At 46.5% G+C, this 15881-nt stretch overlaps 1 protein-coding gene across 9 annotated transcripts in view; it reads left to right on the plus strand.

Moving 5' to 3' along the window:
- Positions 1-15881, plus strand: part of LOC144155851 (uncharacterized) — a 1021707-nt gene that overhangs the window by 102012 nt on the left and 903814 nt on the right. The window contains exon 5 of one of the 9 annotated variants that reach the window (XR_013319660.1): positions 4865-5042. The exons of the other annotated variants lie outside the window; for them this stretch is intronic. The gene's annotated coding sequence lies outside the window, so the exon portion shown is untranslated. Of the gene's footprint in view, positions 1-4864; positions 5043-15881 lie in introns of those variants that run through there. 9 annotated transcript variants of the gene reach the window in all.

The raw sequence follows: 15881 nt of genomic DNA on the forward strand, positions 1-15881 counted from the left end.
TAGTCGTACGCGTGAATTTGAGACACATGGCCCGATGCGGGTGTGCGTTGCCTCGTCGGCGCCGCTCCGCCCACTGTTTTTGCTCCATGGTCAACTACGACGATCGCTGAGCTGAATTTGTAGATTCCGCGCGTTTGTACGCAAGAAATGGATAAAGCAGGCAATCGTGAAGCGTTTTCTGCATCGGAAACAGTCCGCGCACACGCCGGTCGCGCCTGCCAGCTCGGCACACTCAGCGGCTCGAACCGGCGCAGACCACGGTAGCAACCGGTAGCTTGTCGCTGCTCTTCCGAATCAATCTGATCACTAAAACGAAGTTCCACCTGCGAGAAAGTAGGTGTTAGTGTGGTGAAAAATTGTGCTAGGGATTGTTCTCAGGGCTTATTTTAAAAGCGGCGATCAGATATACCTGCCGCGATGCAAGCCTATGCTGACCGGCGTGGATGCCGCGGCGCGCGGTGCGCCGAGCGGCCGAGAGATGGCGTTACCTGCGCGGAAGCATCGAAACAGGCTGCGCAGATGTCTCGGTCACCGATCGCTCACGGCAGTTGTAGCTCAAATAAAGTTTCACATGCGAGAAAGGGGATGATAGTGTGGTGAAAGGTTGTGTTACGGATTGTCATTCGCAGTTGCACAGATAGCGGCGATCAAATATTTGCCTGGGATCTAAGCCTAAAGTTCCCAACACCCGAGCCGACCAGAGCAACGCAAGCCGGTTGCGGGCTCCGGGTACGGTAACACGGAAGCAGAGCGCCGGGAGAGACGCCGGCCGCGTACGCAACAAATGGCGCATGCGCAGTCGGGTCCCGGTAAACCCGGTAGCAACGTAACGAACGGAACGGCCGGAGCATACGCACTGCTAAAACTCTCTAATATCTCTAACGAACTAATAGCTCTGAAGTCTACTAGCGCTCTATGAAGTCTGTTAGTATTTGTACACTAATATATATTAATAGGTTCCTTGATAAAAGCTTGTAAAACTGATACAATTTGTATAAGACATAAGTGTCTTATACACCCAACACGAAAATGTATAAAACTAATACAAGTTTTATTAGAAGTTTGGCTAGGGAAAGCATACGAAATCACCTTCTGTTAAACTTCTCTAATGTTAGCCGTTAATCCGTAGTATAGAGTCTGCCGCATCGCTATGGGACCCTCGGAATAAATCACCAAAACGCGATAGAAGCCGTGCAGAATCGCGTAGCTAGACTTATTCTAACTACGATCGTTCAACTAATATACACTAGTGAAGCAGACTTCATCATCAACACCCCTTGAGCTATGGAGAAGAAATTGACGCTTAAGTTTTTTCTTTAAAAAAATTGGGAAAGCTTGCACTGAGTCGCGCAAGGCTTGAACCATAGCGAAGCTGAAGGGTTTCTTTCAACGTAAGCACTAAAGTACACACTACCACGCATTGCATTAGGTTTGAAGTTGTTTACATGTTCCGTCGTCGCTTTTCACTGTGGTTATATCCATCTATATCGCCGTCTTCCTCATGCATGACTGGCTGGCCCGGATCGTTTCGTCCGCAGGCTCCGAAGTGGAACGCGTCAACACGCGCTAGAACCGGCGGCAGCCGGCTTCGTGAACTGGGCATCTGTAACGCTAGCTGTCTTGTGCAACAGACTCATCTGGTCCCAATACCAGATGTCTGGCGCCAGCACATTTAAATGTGGCCTCTTCCAAAAAACATGCATGTTGCGGGCTCCGGGTACGGTAACACGGAAGCAGAGCGCCGGGAGAGACGCCGGCCGCGTACGCAACAAATGGCGCATGCGCAGTCGGGTCCCGGTAAACCCGGTAGCAGCGTAACGAACGGAACGGCCGGAGCATACGCACTGCTAAAACTCTCTAATATCTCTAACGAACTAATAGCTCTGAAGTCTACTAGCGCTCTATGAAGTCTGTTAGTATTTGTACACTAATATATATTAATAGGTTCCTTGATAAAAGCTTGTAAAACTGATACAATTTGTATAAGACATAAGTGTCTTATACACCCAACACGAAAATGTATAAAACTAATACAAGTTTTATTAGAAGTTTGGCTAGGGAAAGCATACGAAATCACCTTCTGTTAAACTTCTCTAATGTTAGCCGTTAATTCGTAGTATAGAGTCTGCCGCATCGCTATGGGACCCTCGGAATAAATCACCAAAACGCGATAGAAGCCGTGCAGAATCGCGTAGCTAGACTTATTCTAACTACGATCGTTCAACTAATATACACTAGTGAAGCAGACTTCATCATCAACACCCCTTGAGCTATGGAGAAGAAATTGACGCTTAAGTTTTTTCTTTAAAAAAATTGGGAAAGCTTGCACTGAGTCGCGCAAGGCTTGAACCATAGCGAAGCTGAAGGGTTTCTTTCAACGTAAGCACTAAAGTACACACTACCACGCATTGCATTAGGTTTGAAGTTGTTTACATGTTCCGTCGTCGCTTTTCACTGTGGTTATATCCATCTATATCGCCGTCTTCCTCATGCATGACTGGCTGGCCCGGATCGTTTCGTCCGCAGGCTCCGAAGTGGAACGCGTCAACACGCGCTAGAACCGGCGGCAGCCGGCTTCGTGAACTGGGCATCTGTAACGCTAGCTGTCTTGTGCAACAGACTCATCTGGTCCCAATACCAGATGTCTGGCGCCAGCACATTTAAATGTGGCCTCTTCCAAAAAACATGCATCCGGACCTCCATCAAGGCCAACGGGAAGCCCGAAGCCAAGCGCAAGAACAAATTGATGGCAGCCGTTCCTACTTTGCCTATACTGACGCAGCCTGCTACGACAAAAAAACGGACCATGGTGGCTGTAGCAACAAACAAAAATTCCCTTAAAACCTGCGCGTCACTCCGGACGTCCTCCGCGAGGAAAGTAGAAGAACTGGCTGGCCATCGCCCTAGCCATCACCCAATGCTCTGCATGCAAGGACTGTAATCACCGACTCCAATGCAGCTTGCCGGAGTTTTTTGTCAGGACGGGTGGCTCCCATGGCGCTCCGGGAGATCCAGAGATATCACCCAAAACACCAAGTCAACATCGTGTGGACCCCTGCCCACTCCTCATTGACGGTTAACAATTTCACCCACCAACAGGCTCGAGATCTGGCCCACCGAGCTGCTGAGTTTCCGGCAGCTAGCCCCCACACCTCTTCTAACCTATCAAGAAATCACCAAGTGTTACAGGACAAGGCAGACATACTCCCAAGCCCTCGCACATCACTTAGCAAAAGTGAAGAAGTTACGCTGCGACAAATTCAAGCAAGCACTTTCGTACACCCCGTAAGAATGCTTTTATTGTCCCGGCACAGTACGCAGCCGAACGCAAATTCTGTGATCATTTAGGTACGCTCCATCATATCATTGTGGACTGAAAGAAAAACCCCGACCTACCCCCATTCCAAGTGCCCCTTCACTGAGCAGTGGGAGATACTGTTGTGTAGCGGTCGCCTGGAGGACCAAGCACTAATTGTAACCCGGGCTACGACGGCGCTGTCAACACATGCCCCCCCCCCCTCCCTCCCCCTCCCCCCCTCCCTCCCTCCCTCCCTCTACCCCTCTCTCTCTCTCTCTCTCTCTCTCTCTCTCTCTCTCTCTCTCTCTCTCTCTCTCTCTATCTCTCTCTCTACATCCCTCCCTTGAGGCGCGGATGCACCTGAACTGTTCTCTTGCTATTTTATTGCGAGCGCCACGACCAAGCCGAGCGCTTCTCATGAGGTGCCTGCTCGTGCGAGGTAAACGACCAGAGTAATTATAAGTATCTATAACCCGGGGTTTTCTGATGACGCCGCATACCTGGCACATTACTGCCAGCAACACCTTCTCTGTTAATATATTGCATGAGTCCATGTTTAAACAATGCATTGCTCACGCTGACAAGTTACGTATCCTCGCGCATGAATCGGCCCCACAAAGTCAGCCCCCCACAAAGTCGGCACGCCTTTTTCTCCGAGGGCTTCTTACTTATCATATTTTATTCAAAAGACATTATCAGAGCGGAACCACCTCCCAAGACGAAGTTGATAGTAAATATCTCGAAGAATGGAAAAAGCGGTTGGACATGCACCTGGAGGGGGGGGGGGGGGGGGGGTAATTCCCTGCGTTGTGTTGTCGCCGAAGTTTGGGCCAACTGATTGACTGTTGTATTGGAATTTTATCGAAAAATTGCTGTATTTGTTTTTATAGTACAACAGGAATTATAACGCCGCTGCCGTTTTTTTTTTGCTTATATAAAACGTCGAAATATCAATGTTTATTTAACAGTTTATTTTATACAGACAGAGAATATTCTTCGTCTGTAAAATAACCTGTTAAATAAACATTGTTACTCCTTTCTTCAATTCTCTCTGTGCCATTAGGGTGAAATAAATAAATAAATAAATAAATAAATAAATAAATAAATATGAAATGTCCTGAAACTCCGAGCGTACTGCGTACCATACCCAGTTCTTGCGTTACACGTGCTCACAGCTGTTATTTGCATGCAACCAATATCGGCTTTGGTGGTGTTTTTCTTTTGTTCATTTTCCAATTTTTTGTTATTCATGCCAGAGCAAGCGTACCTCGGAGCTATGTACTTATTTGCTACTTCAGCCATATCAGCTTCAGTGACCCCACTGCCTTATCTGCTGCATGTCACACTGTGGGGGTTCGGTACGCCCATACATGTTCAGAGCTTTTAGCCCCAACACTTCCTTTTTCACAAAAGGAAATAGAAATATTAATAAATTGATTGATGATTAGCGAGGCAACACCACGCCAGCTTCTCCAAGTCATATGAGTTTAGCGTATAACGTGTTATCGATTTGAACGTACTCGACAACGCCAGAGCCCCTCCATACTGCTTTCGTCCGCCGCCCAGGCCCCCCGGCCAAGCCGTGGCCGCAATGGAGGGACCTTACGTTACGCCCGTGACGTCCTCAACCTGCGGGAGCAATGCGAGGAGCCCGCACATCCCTCTTCGGTTTTCAGAATAAGTCCACTGCTTTCTCGCCGCTCCCAAGGAAGGAGGTGCGGATGCAGACGAAAAGTGCACGCGTAAACATGGCTGCGTCTGCTGCAACCCGGGGCTTCCGAGCCGATTCCCCCCGAACTGGCTGCTGCGCCCCACGGAAGTGACGTACGTCAACAAAAAAAATTGCGTAATTGCATTACATTGCAATTACTTCAATAGTATTGCATATATTTTTGGTAGTGACACACTAATATTACAGTATCAAGATTTATTTTTAGCCTGAGTTTATTAACTTTTAATATGACGTCACCTAGTCACCGTGACGTCTTGAACATGCTTTGTAGATGTTTGCATTATATTTCTCTCTGCGAAACTAGAGTTTGTTATTGTTTTTGACACTCGCGTAGAAGAAGTTGTGTAAACAAAGCACTTTTTATAGATTTACCACGGGTTTTACGGATGACCTACGGACGAGTGGCATGGAGAAGAGGCCGAATTCCATCGAAGAACGAATTTTATAGTACGAGCTTGTCTGTTCCGAGTTTGTTCCGTTGGCCTATTTCAAATATTCCGGCTTCGCGCGGTGCCGAGGCAAGCAAGAATGTTACGAGCGTCGGCGTTGTGTGGAGTCGCTCACGAGTGGTGCGGTGCTGCGCTGTGTTTTCGTTTCATATGAGGTTCAGCTCCAAGCCTGTGTCACCGCGCTTGTATCTTCTGCAGTAATTCACAGTCTTCAAAGTCCGATGACTATTCGTGGCAACAACGCGAAGTGCTGGTTAGCGCTTGCGCAGAGCGCAATGTTTTCATATCAAATACGTACGTATCAGAACCAAATGTTGCCCCAAAATGTGCAGTAAAGTACGAAGCACCGTGTTGCCTTCAGAACGTGACCGATGTGTGTGGTGCGTCATAGTTTTCCAGAGGTTTGTTTGTGTGAAGCTGCTGGCGCCGCAGTCATCGATGCTGTCATCACAGTCATTGTTATACACGGTGTTGTGTCGGTATCACAATGCGAGGCAAATATTTTGATACTGCTCCGTACTCGACTTGCAAGTGTCCAGATTCGTGTCGCTGCAGGAGTGTATACGTGAATAATCTAGAGCCCCATCAGCTAGCAATGGTGCGTCGCAGTGACAGCGAGTTTTCGTTCGTTCGCTTCAACTTGCCGTGATCCCTGTCGTTACAAGCGTGGCCAAAAAGTGCGCCGGATATCTGTCGTGAGTTACTGTGGCATTTTCCGTGTGTGTTGTGTTCGTGTGCTCCAAAATTTACGATGTCGCCAAACGTACGTGATCGTGCCCATTTATGACAGGCTAGGTGATGCGTCAGTGGCTTCAGCAATAACAGATGCTACGTGCTGTGTTGAACTGTTATATCTACATTCTAAGCATACCATCTAGGTGACTCTGCGTAGTTGTTGTTTCTATTTGCTCTAACCTCAGATGCCTTGTTCATCTTTTTTGCAGGGTATTTTTATTTACGTGTGGACGCAGCATATTAGCACTAAATCAACCTTACACACTTACCTGTACATGCCATAACCCTCTGTGTAATCACGTGTGCATGTGCTACTGTTACCCTGCAGTATTTCGTCAGCTACTGTGCATGCTAGCAAAGATTGTTTGCATGTCATTCTGAACCATTGCTAATAGCCTGAATTTCCTTTAGTATTACTAGCATACCTTTTTCTTTCTTACCTGCTGGCTTCGTCTTGCTTTTAAAAGGAATGAATGATTTAACGCGTATGTCGGACAAACTTGTAAAAAACAATACACGGGATATACCTGCTAAATTTCTTAATGGCACACAGCACGTACTCGGATCGCACAGGCTAAAAGTATGTCTGACGTGCTCCACACTCTTCGTCTGCTCCTCAACGCAGTCATGCTTGATTTTTACCCAACCGGCAAAGCCACTTCTGCTCACTGACGAGCCAGGGTCACTGTCACGCCCACTTCACAACACATGGTGAAAGCAGTCTTGTGATTTTTACCCAACAAACCAAAACACTTCCACTCACTGACTAGCCGTGAAGAGTCACTGTTAATAATTAATCGTTACTAATAATTTCAAAAATCCAGATGTGACTGTAGCGATGGTGAAGGCTGTAGTGAAAGTCCGGGGTGGGCGACTTTGACGGCGCTTGTGGGTTTCAGTGCATTTGGACTAAGAACGGCTCTCACGGGGTGGAAGCCCTAACATCCTTCTGCTCGCAAATCCATAAAATATTTCTCTGTCTCGTTGTTTTGTGCAATGCAAAGTTGAGGCCATTGAAAAGCACCATCAGAGAAACATGAGAAAGCGTTGCTTTTGCCTCCGTGGAATGAACCAAGGTGGACCCGCTAGGTATATCTGCATCTAAGCATACATTGGGTGCTACTGCGCAGCCGACTGGTACCCGTTGGCAAACCTGCTTCCCACACAACAACACAAACAGATGCCTGTTGCTTGCGGCCTGTGCGCATTTTGTTTGTCTGCGGGGAATGGAATGGCTGTGCCAGCAGGAAATAATTCATGAAGCACTGCAGGGCAGTGCAACAGTCGCCAGAAAAAATTTCCATCGGCAGACTCACACACTCGAATGGCAACTGGCAGGCTCCATGGTTCAACACAGTGGTAATTCCAGTGTGCCACCAATGCGACAAGTCTCTCCATAGTATCAGGAGATTCGAATATAGGTTAACAAGGGCGGTGTGACAACTGTCGCCGTGCTGAAAAATGCCACAACAGGGCTGTATTGTGCACAGATTTTTGTTGCCACTCCCATCCCACCTAGTTGTGCCAGCTTCCAAGTTTACCCCGTATCATTTCAAATTAACTGACGTTTGCTGGTGTTTGATTGATAGATGCAAGCACCAGTAAAGTGTGTCTGTCATCTTTAGCACTAAAATCATGTTCTCAAGGGGAAACCGAGTTTAACGAGGTTGCGGACATGAAAGCTGGCAGTGCTCATGGGGGTCGTAGCAGAAAAGTTGCAGCATGGCGTCGTGCTGTTTTTGCTATGTTGATGTTATAAAGCGCATGGTATTTATATGGGTCATACGTTTCAAACAAGGCACTAGCTGGAAGTCGTTGCTGTCCCTTCCCTTTGTTACACTTTGTAGTCGTGCTCTTTGTTTGAAAAAATTATTAGAAACTAGCTAGTGTAATTACAATTATAGAACTAATTTTCTGTGAAAGAAATGCTGCCTTGTGCCGGCTAAAGGATATACACTGTTTTGGCTACACACATCATAAGACAAGATAGCAATGCAATACTCTACAGAGCCCGTGCACAAGCTGCTGCCTTGCATTGGTCTGACCCACAGAATTGACAGGAACAGCTCCTCAGGACTGATCCCGAGCAAAGGTTCTGGCTCGCTCATGCCCCTCAACTTCACAGAAGTCAATGAAACCTTGTTACACAGGCTGCGGCTTAAAGTAGCATTGACCTGAAAGTATCTGCACACAATCTGACGCGAGGACAGCCCAGACTGCCTTCTGTGTAAGGCTGTACAGAGACAATTGATCATTTGCATAGTTTTTGACCAAGGTATACTAGTGGTTGAAAAGACCTTACCCTCTGTCTGAACGAAAGATTTTTGGCACGTGGGCTGACACGAAGAAGCAAGATGAGCTGTCAAATCGCTGCTTGTCCTGTCAGGACTCTTGGGTCTATGTGGAGAAATTTCACAAACTGTGGAACTTCTTTTCATGGTCGGTAAATAAGTTATGCGAATTATGCAGTGATTAGTCTGTTTCTGCGCCCCATACATGCTTTAAGTGTACAAAGTTCATTGGTTGATTTCACTGTCATTTCTCATACCCTCAGTATTCAGTACCTTCCTTGCCCCAGTGGGATTTAAGTAGCAGGCCTAAGTTCAGTTTCTCAGGCTGGCCTCTTCTCCTTTCAAAAATCTTTTACTATCTCTACCTCTCTCTTGCCAGCATGCCAGGTGCTTGTAACGGTTTACTAGAATTCGCAACGGTCACCATACGATAAAAATTTCTCATGACTACTTTCATTGCTCAAGTTCACTGCACTCAGTGTACTAGGGTGTTTGGCGCACAATAGTAATTATGACTGCAGACAGCCTACAGTTCTTAAAGCCCACATCGAAATCCTGCCACGGACTCGTTCTTGCCTTCACTTCGATAAGGCTGTCACAAATGGGTTGATCTGCCGAACATGCTGGAAGGGATGTTTTTCTACACTCTGAATTAATGTTTGATCATTGTGCATACATTAAATACATTAAAGCATTTTCGCTCGTTCTTCCTTTTTATCTCTTGACATTCAGTGCAACCAATGGGCTGGTAAAAGCTGTGGCTTGTCATATGTGTTTCCAGTTCATAATGGTGCATTCTGCTTGTTGCCAAAGCCAACTGCAGAAAAGTTCTTCAGCCATAATGCAGTGCTGGCGATGGTCTTTTGTGGGCTATAAAAGCAAAATGTACTGGTTGTTGGTCAAATAAAGTGAGCCAATTTTAAATGTTTCTTCCCAATGCCGGATGTGTTTCTTGGAGGTTGTGTGTTTGCTTAGTCATTTGGGAACAGTTGAGCATGTATGGCTCATGTGCTGGCCATGAGACTAATCAGCATTTGAAGGTTCATGGGGCAGGTACAACTTGTACAGCTGGTGAGCGAAGGGATATAACTATTACATTTCCGATTTTCTTGCAACGTGTCACTAGCATACTACAATTAGGATTTATAATTTAGCTGCAGTTCTTTTTTACGACAATACTGCTATTGGGCCCATTATAAAATTAATAATAATTACGACCAGCCGCCATACGTTGCTGGCCGTAATGTGTGCGGCGTAATCAGAAAACATCATGTCATAGTTACTCCCGCCGTTTACCCCGCACGTGTGCACGCGTTTTGCGATGAGCGTGCGGCATCAACCTGGCTTGCCCGTGGTGCTCGGAAAAATACCAGGAAAACAGTCACGTACGTCTGCGCCACAAGGATGAGCACAAGACACCTCGCAGACGCCGAGCTCGCGAAACGCGGTTCTACCGCGTGCCGACGCATTTCAATTTAGGAGGAATGGGAAAGCCTGCGGACAAAGCAATCCGGGCCAGCCAGTCATGCATGCGGAAGATGGATATGACGATAATTTTAGGGACCTTATATGACGATGACTACTACTGCCACAGTGAGAAGCGACGACGGAACACGTGACGTAAATAAACAAATTTCGCAATACATGGTGGTGTGTCATTCAGTGCTTCAGGAGAATCTAAAAAGAAATCCTCCAGCTCGCCTTGCGTCACTTAGTGCAAGTTTCGCCAGTTTTAAAGATGAAGGTGTAACATCAAACGTGAAAACTGACATGGACTGGTGTACTGGAACTCATTTCGCCAAAAAAGCAGCCAAAACCTCTCACTACGGCGCTAAACCGGCACCTTGGCAGAATGGAACCTTGCTGCCACGTGCTGCCAGCTGCAGGTGCACGTGGCAGCACGTATACGCGTAAACGGATGCGCACACACAGCTCTGACTGCTGGGGAACTTCAGCGTGATGAGCATCCAGTCTGCTTGTCAGAAAACGAAGGCCTGTATGCTTCTTTCTTTTTGGACAACAAACGTCACATAGTTGGCCGGTTCTTCATCACTTGCAGTGGTAGGCTGTTGGACAGCTGCTGCTATGACCAGAAGCAACATGCGCACTACTTACATGACGTTTGTACGTGCAACAACGCTTTTATCAATTTGGTGTTGACAGGAGCTGTGGGCACAGTTTATGTGGGAGACTATATCGGCGCTACATTTGCTGCCCGTATACCAGCGTGTGGTACAGCGCTGTGCTCTCGCTATTTATTAGTTACCAGCACAATTTTTACAACGGTGTGTGAAGATGGTGAAATGAAGTACAGTGTATCTCCTGGATTGGTCGGTGCTTCCTGCTTCGGCGTGATTCTTTCCAGGACATCACTAACAAGGGTGACAAAGTTGTGCTTGTGCCAGAAGCCAAATTTTTTGACACTTTATGATCAGTACTTGTAGCACTGCAGTGTACCTTGTAACTTTGGAAGCTCGGAAAAGTTGGTACAACATGACCAAATTTACAGAGTTGTAGGCACGACGAAAAGAGGCATATTAACACGCGTTTACTCCAAACATCTTTTTGTCACATCTGATATAATTCAGGCCTCTTTTGTCCCAGCTGTGCTGATTTCACTTCCGAAAACAAGGCACCTGCTGGTCTTTTTATGCACAGAAAGTATGGTGAGGTTTCAAAACATTTCAGGCTGCTGCGCCAAAACTATACGGACAAAAACGCTGGTGTTCAGCGGCACGTACTACAGTGCACCAGAGTGGAAGATCAAGTGCACTGGGCACCAGTAATCTAGGCCCAAGAGAACTCTTGTCAAATGAGGGCCTTTAAAGGTATTCCTTCCGCCTATTGTTCTCCCCACAAAAGCCACAGATTCTATGATCTAAATGGGAGCGCAAGCAGCCTTCGTGCAACACTATTTAGACCTTTGCCGGCAGCCTCTTAGCCAGTGCCCACGTTTGATGACACAGACCCATTTTTCCCTATTGAGCCACAGCAGATCAAACCTATATATATATTATAATGGCGTGAAATGGCGCACGCACACACCTTTCAAAATAAAAATAAAGAAAGAAGTGCGGTTACAAAAGCCGGCGAACTTAAACGTGCAACGCAATCCTCCGAATCAAGCTCCACTCGGAGTGGTTTTGCCTTGCCCGCAGGTGCGCCGTAGATAATACAACACCGAACGACAGGCGATGTACCGAGGAGGAGAGTTACGGCGCGTACAAAAAGCGCGTGCTTTTCATCGTACACAATGAAAAGCACAGCCGACCTAAACACGAGTGCCGGCACGGCCGCTTTGCACGGCCGGCATGGTACTTCGTACTAGTTTCGGCAATCAACAACGACGACCAAATCCAAGAAATAATAACAAAAAACAGGTGACGTCACTTCCGTGGGGCGCTCCAGCCAAGCCCGATCGGGCGAGGCTGGAGCACCCCGGGGGAAAGGATCCCCGGGGTGCAGCAGCCTTTGCCCGTAAACATTGGCTGGGGCGGTGCTGGCGGGGTCAACGTTCTCTGCTGAACTGTCGCGAACCAGTTCAGGGGGTGAAGCTCGCATGAAAAAGACCTGTGCACTCGCTTCCATATACAAATTATTAAAACTCAGCTTTTATGCGTCAAATTAAACATGCAACAGTACCGAAAGTTCGGCCACCCTGTTCATCAGCTATTGTTAAAGCTTTGGCAACATTGTTAAATTTGTAAATAAAACAGTTTTTTGCGTGCAACCCGAACTTTTGTTCTATATTTTTAATTTTCTCCCAGGATGTGTTGCAGTTATAAAGTCTTTGCGAAACACTTACTTGAACTTTTTTGTCAGTGAAGTCTACCAACTCTGTAATGGCGAAAGTTTGGCAACAACACTTTCAAAATAAAAAGTTTTTTTTGCAGTGCACTGTATTTTTTTGGCACTTTTTTGTGGCTGGGTAATTATTTTAACGTACTAATGTGATTATACAAGGCAACACACAACAAAGCACGGTGAACACAACAAGAACAGCAGTGCCGCCGCCAATGCGCGGCCAGCTAGTTCTGCGGATGTGGTCAACGTTTACAACAAGGTGGCAGCACCAGATGAGTGCAAATGAATATCAACTAGATGTTCTTCTGGATGTTCAAACATTTCTTTAAAAAGGTGAGAAGCGCTAAAATAGGGACTGAAGCTTTTAATGTCAATGTTATATCCCTTGGCAAGGCAGCGCATGCCACCACATTGCAGCAAACTGTATCGCAATCGTCACTATTCCTCCATGGTGGTGTCTGATGGAAAATTGACGGAAGGTGACGAGGAGCTTCGTATTAAAACTGTGTTTGTTGTACACACTTAAAAAGGATGCGTGACTTTCTCTTGGCTGACTGTGCACAGATCTGTTCCAGAAGGCCAGTGAAAAACGCGAGCCTTCGCCGCCACGATGTAGGTCGTTCCCTTAGCTAAGGTTTGCTTGCAGTGAGCGTCGAACAGAGAGAGGGCCGAGAGGGCCGCTGCCCAAAATGGGTATTACGGTGAGGTGTTGTGCGCCAAGATAAACAACCGTTTGACTGTGCTTGCCGTTCCGCATTTGGAAAATATTCGTGTGTTTCGAATGCCCTCGCGCTACCTCTTATGAACGTTCAACTGCCGCGCAGTAAAGGCCCGTTCACACTTGCCACTGGAGCGATAGAAGCGGCGCGATTTCTGTCGCTTTAATTGCCCGGCGATCGCTTTTGTCGACTTTTTTTTTTTTTTTTTGCCGCGACAGAAATCGCGTCGCTTTTGTCGCAGGTGTGAGCGGGCCTTGACAGTGACGAGTGATGATGCTGTAAGAAGGGGAGGAAATTCTGATTGCTTATGTTCACTGCGCTCTATCCGAAATGATGGCCACGAGAACACAATCGTAATACTATAGAGGCTAGAAGGTTCTATAGTAAAACAGTTGAACATTGCTCATGGAACCTTTGGAATGACTGGGAATCGACAGATTACACTCCTGAGGTGGGGGGGCTAAAGGCTGCGGAGATGTTTCATGAACTGAAAAACGGCGTTACTACGGGCTTGTTGATAACAGCGCTAGGGCAGGACAGATCAGCGCCCAGTCCGTGTCACTTCCTTTGTGTTCTGTCCTAGCGCTGTTATCAAACTAAAAATGCTGCTTCAGCGCTGTTACAAGCATCTGTTCCGTGTGCGAGAAAATCTACTTGAAGGGATAAGTACTGCCGAATAGAGCCAATTCTTTCAGTCTATCAGGCGTTATCAGAAGAAGATAGAAGGATTAAATGCTGCCGGAGGTGCTGGGCTCGCTTAACCAGTCGCTTAATCGCTCAACCAAGTGTCGCTTAACCCAATGTTCTAATAACATTGACTTAACCAGCCTGAAACTATCGTTGGAGACCAAAAGGCACAGAACTGCTACGGACACAATAGCTTATGTCACTGCCAGTCACTGGTGGCGAAAAAGAGTCCTTCTGTTAAAGTTAAAGCTTTTTTCCCCCTCTAATAATGTCGTTCATAGATGCTGGATTACGCGGGAAAATATCTGAACTTTCGCAACGCCGAGGCAGCCCGTCGGACGCTCACAACAGGTTCGGCTGTTCTGTTTATCCGTGCTGCAAAAATGTCCGTTCCATTCGACGGCAGTGCTTTGATGGAAAGCATTTTTTGTCTACATATCCTGGCTGGTTCTTTGTAGAGCCTTATTACAAGTCCGCTTAAGTACATTAATAACAGCTGCCGTTGGCGTAAGAAATCTCCACGCACGCGTTGAACTACTAGCGACTACCGGTGGCCTCAAGTGATCCCGATGTAACAATTATCCGAAGAAAAGCAATTTCAAGGCAGTCATTGGGAATTAATTCAGCCTATCTTTTTATGTTTTTTTTCTTTACCTTGCGTAAATAGAAAACCCAACTGCACATTAAATCCTTAGCTCCCATACTTTTTAAATCCCCACCGCCGTTTGTCCTGCAGCTGCTTCTACTGAACTGTTACCCTCGCTAGAAAGTGCTGCTTGCTCTTCTCAAGGATGAAGCCTATACGGTCTTGTTTGTTAACTAAAAGATAAATAGTCCAACTATACAGGGTGTCCCAGCTATCATGCACCAAGATTTTAAAAAGAGCAATGGCGTTACTCGAAGAAAACCTAGTGCACAATGTTTGCAGTAATGTGGAGAAGCGGACAGTAATTTTTTCGTTAATGAGACCAAACTAATTAATTGTAATTATCAAACTCGAGAATTACTGTCCTAATCACTGAAGTGTCAATGAGGAACTTGTGGGTACCCACGAGGGGAATCTAACTGCGGTATTTTCAGCGACGAACTAATTGCGTACTCATTTATTTTGACTGATAAAGAAAACCCGCGAAATATGAAAAATACACGTTACGGCGCTTCCGCGCGCATTGTAAAGCAGCGTCCCCAAATAAGCTGATTGAAAGCAACTGCTTCCCCTGTCACCCGCCCGAAGAGACAGCGCATCAGCTTGATAATGGCATGCATGGAAGGAGCAGCAACAGCAAGATTCGCGGGGCGCGTGTGCAGATGTATGGAAATGTATGGAACAAACTCGGTCGCGATTTCTTCTTTCTTTCTTTTGTTTATTTCATTCTGGCTAACTCAGGCAGCCTGTTTGAGGGCATTGCTTTATGATGCGCGCGGAGGCGCCGTCACGTGGTATTTTTCCTATTTCGCGGGTTTTCTTCATCAGTCAGAATAAACGCGTGTACGCAATTAGTTCGTCGCTGAAAATACCGCTGTTAGATGCCCCTTGTGGGTACCTACAAATTCCTCGTTGACACTTCAGTGATTAGGACAGTAATTCTCGAGTTAGATAATTAATTACAATTATTTAGTTAGGTCTCATTAACGAAAAAAATCACTGCCCGCTTCTCCACAGTACTGCAAACATTGTGCACTAGGTTTTCTTCGAGTAACGCCATTGCTCTTTTTTTTTAAATCTTGGTGCATGATAGCTGGGACACATTGTATATAAACTGCATATAACTGATGCAGTTTAACGCGATATCCCGAGCCGCTCTTCTGGCCTCGTGTAGTTTCCTACATTTGCTATAGATGCTGTTCGCCGAGCTGTTGTCCTTTATGGGATGCTCTGTAGCAAAGTATAGTGGTCCAACCTTTTCTTTTTCGGAGCTCTGTCGACGTAGTTCTTCGGAAGGCTTAAATGGTTTATTCGAATGTGTGGATCCACCATATTTCGAACTCTAAATTTTACCAATTAAATTCGCGTTCTCTCAGGGGTTACCGGGGCATTTAAAAGTGCCCTGCCTAGGGAGAAGCAGGCCCTTCCTTCAACCTCGTATCGTCTTATCACTGTTGCTTTATCCCGTCACGCTCCCCTCCTTCCCTGTTCCCGTTTCTCGTTCCGTCATTGTAATTGAC

This window comes from Haemaphysalis longicornis, unplaced genomic scaffold (assembly GCF_048455015.1).
Source record: "Haemaphysalis longicornis isolate Haplotype H1 unplaced genomic scaffold, Haemaphysalis longicornis Haplotype H1 scaffold_1, whole genome shotgun sequence".
In the NCBI taxonomy this organism is placed as follows: domain Eukaryota; kingdom Metazoa; phylum Arthropoda; class Arachnida; order Ixodida; family Ixodidae; genus Haemaphysalis; species Haemaphysalis longicornis.